A 3,602-nucleotide genomic window follows, 5' to 3' on the forward strand; every position below is an offset into this window, starting at 1 on the left:
TTCATGTAAACTAGGGACAATTTCTTCATTGACCCCACAATCTAAACTGTTGCAAGCCTACAACAATCACAAGCATCACATCTGCAACATACTATGCATTTTTGCGAAGTAGGCGCGGAAGTGTGTAATCAAAAATACACACGGACCAGCAACATTTTCACCACATATTCTGCAAAAGATTCAGAACACAAGATGCAATCCCTGAAAACCCAACCTGGGCCATTTGCAATAATCTGAAGGCCGGTGGTATAGCAGAGGAATCACTCTATTATCTGAAGTTCAAATATCTGACATACTGAAGGTCAGTTAACTTCATAGGCATGGGGAGCAGGAAAGTTAGTGGGAGGTAAAGAAATCACCAAGGTTTGGGTATTATAGGGAGCAAAAAGATCATTTTTCTGGAAGACCATCGGACGAGAAGGAGGAGGAAGGCGCGCAGGAGAAGAGGCAGGCTGGGCCGGTGGGGAGGGAAGGTCGTGGAGGAGTAGAGGGAAGGTCACGCCAGACGAAAGGGAAGTTCGCACTAGAGCAGTGGAAAGATCGCGTCGCTGGGGAGGTTGGGGAGGGGCGGAGGGCGCGCGACCGATGTGTGGTGGCGACGGATCTGGGCACGTGTCAGTGGTTGGGAAGGAGTCGCCGGTGGTTGGGGAGGAGGATTCATCGGTTGTTGGGGAGGTGGAGGAGTCGGTGGTTGGGGAGGAGGAGTCGCCGATGGCTGGCGATGGTGATTTGTGGCAGGATTGGGCGACGGCGTGGGTTAGGGGTGGGTGGCTGGGTCACAGGGGCGCGGTGGGTGGTTGTGTCACGGCGGTCGACGACATAGGTGGCTGGATCCACGCGGGGGCGGCGAGATCTCACGCGGTGACGGCGACGGAGGTCCTGGATGGCGCCGTGGAAGAAGGCAGGGGAGGCCGGGCAGGATCGGAGTGTGGGAGAGGCGGGGCGGGATCGGGCTGTGGGGACGTGGGGAGTCCGATGGGCCGATCGGTTTCTTTTTCTGATCTCAGGAACACCCACATCGCCACTATATAGGGCCGACCATGATCCATATAGTTATTCTAATCCCAGGATTAGAATAGTGCTATCATATATATATATATATATATATATATATATATATATATATATATATATATATATATATATATATATATATATATATATATATATATATATATATATATATATATATATATATATACAGACGGTCTATTCTGCTAATATTAGCAGAATAACTATTCTACACACCACTTCGGCACTGCACGCTCAACAGAAGCGCACTGCATCATTTTGACGACAAGCACTGCAATAGAGACTAGTGAACTTCGTGTCGAAAAAAATTGCACGCGGTGTTTTTTCGGTACTGTTTTCGCTCTAATTTTTTAACCGTTTATCGGAATAAGGCGTGTAATATACCATTGAAAAGTTATGGATTAGGCGCAACTTCGACACGTTGAACACTTTTCGAGATTCCACACGGTTTAAGAGCAGTTTTGAAAATAGTGCGGCGGATGACGAGTGGCAGCGAGCATTTTTTGTGTTTTTTCTAAACCGCTTGTCGGAATGAAGCAAATGATACGCCGTTGGATAGATATCGTCGAGGCGCATCTTTTTCATATATAAATCTTTCTCTAATTCATTACGGTTTAAGAGCAGTTTCAAATTTACTAAATCGCGGAATTCTGTTTTTCAAATTTTTTCAAATTTTCGGTACTGTTTTCGCTCTAGTTTTTGAACCGTTTGTTGAAACGAGGCGTGTAATACATCGTTGGAAAGCTATGGACAAGGCGCAACTATCATATGTAGGAATGGTTTTGAGATTGCTTACGGTTTTAAGTTAATTTTGAAAATCGTGCGGCGGAGGACGAGTGACAGCGGCCGTTTTTTTTTGAAATTTTTACAAACCGGTTGTTGAAATGATTCAAATTATATGCCGTTGGAAAGATATCGACGAGACGCAACTTTTTCATGTAGAACACACTCTCTAATTCCTTACGGTTTAAGAGCAGTTTTAAAATTAGCAAAAAGCCGACACTCTGTTTTTTCGTGACACCCAAATCGACGTGGGCACTTCATCAGACTGAAAACTGCACTGCAACGGACGAAAAACCGCACTGCATCACACGGGTAAGAGAACTGCATGGGTTCTTCTTTGTGGGACGTAAATTTTTGAAGACGAGGAAGAAAACCGCACTGCTTTTAGACTGAAAACCGCACTGCATCAGACAGAAAACCGCACTGCAATGTCCGACAAAGTATTTGCATGAGTTTTTCTATTACTGTTTTTTGTGATATGAGGCGACTGCAGTGCACATCAAAGAAAAAGTGAACCTCGACATAAGTTTAAGTGAGCCGCATTAAGTTTTTCATTTCTTTTTAACTTTTTTTTGCACTTCACATTGAGCACAACGAACCTCAAAACACTTCAAAGTGAACCTCATTACTTTGTTTTTGCTTCCATAAAAATTTTGCACTTCACATAGAGCACAAGCGAACGTCGACACACTTCAAAGTGAACCTCATTACTCTGTTTTTGCTTCCAAAAATATTCTACTGCACACAACAACAAAGTGAGCTGCATAAAAAAATCGACTTTTTGCACTTTGGCAACATAGTGAACCTCTAGGAAAAAGAAAATTACCGCAATCATCAAACAAGTGAGCTGCATTTCAAAAAAAGTATTGTTTTGTTTTCTTCAATGCACGTTTTGGGAGAGTTGTGATTGGTGGGATTATGGGCTAGGAGATAGGGCTGCAATGCTCCTCTTTATCCACAGTTCAAACACATACAAATTACAATGACGAAGGACTTAAAAAATATATTCATATTTTTGCCCGCGAAATGCCAATTGTGAGAAAAATACACACAAATCAAACATCGTCGTTCTGCACCCCATCTTCACGGACTATACACACATGGGCGCCGCACTGCACGCTGCTGGTGCCTGCAGTGCACGCCGCTGTTGCCTGCAGTGCACGCAGCTGTTGCATGCAGTGAACCTCTCCAGCACGCACGCGACACTGCACCTCGGGGGTCACTGTACTGCATAGCCACACGATGCGTTGCTCCCGCGAGAAGGGGAGGTTGAGAAGGGGAATAGAGATCCAGCTCACCGGCAGGAACTCCTCAGCCGGACGCCAGGGACACCCAACACCCAAAGAACACCCCGGTACTGCAAGGAACACACAGATTCAGCCCATGCTCCAATTCACTTCAGTTTAGCCGACGAAGTGTAGTGGGAGAGAAGTCGCGCACTGCAACCCCCGCACAACAGCACCACGTGACCTGGCGCTAGCAAACTGCACGCTGACGATGGCGGTGAGGGTTGCCACATCCACGTCCAGGAACTGCAGAGGGGGGGGGGATCCGGATTGGGACATGTTTTTGGGTGGCTGGCGGCGGAGATTTTGCCGGATCCATTGGTGGCTAGGATGGCCAGCAGCACCGAGCGGCAGCGGTGCAAGAAGGAGAAGGTAGAAGCAGCAGAAGGGAGTCACGGCGGGGCAGGGGCCGTTGACGCCGGCGAGCGTGTGGCGGGGCCGTGGCCATGGCTGAGTGGAGCGGGGCTGTGGGTCGGAGGCGCGCGAGAGAGATGCGGGGAG

The sequence above is a fragment of the Triticum dicoccoides genome, chromosome 6B (assembly GCF_002162155.2).
Source record: "Triticum dicoccoides isolate Atlit2015 ecotype Zavitan chromosome 6B, WEW_v2.0, whole genome shotgun sequence".
Lineage (NCBI taxonomy): Eukaryota > Viridiplantae > Streptophyta > Magnoliopsida > Poales > Poaceae > Triticum > Triticum dicoccoides.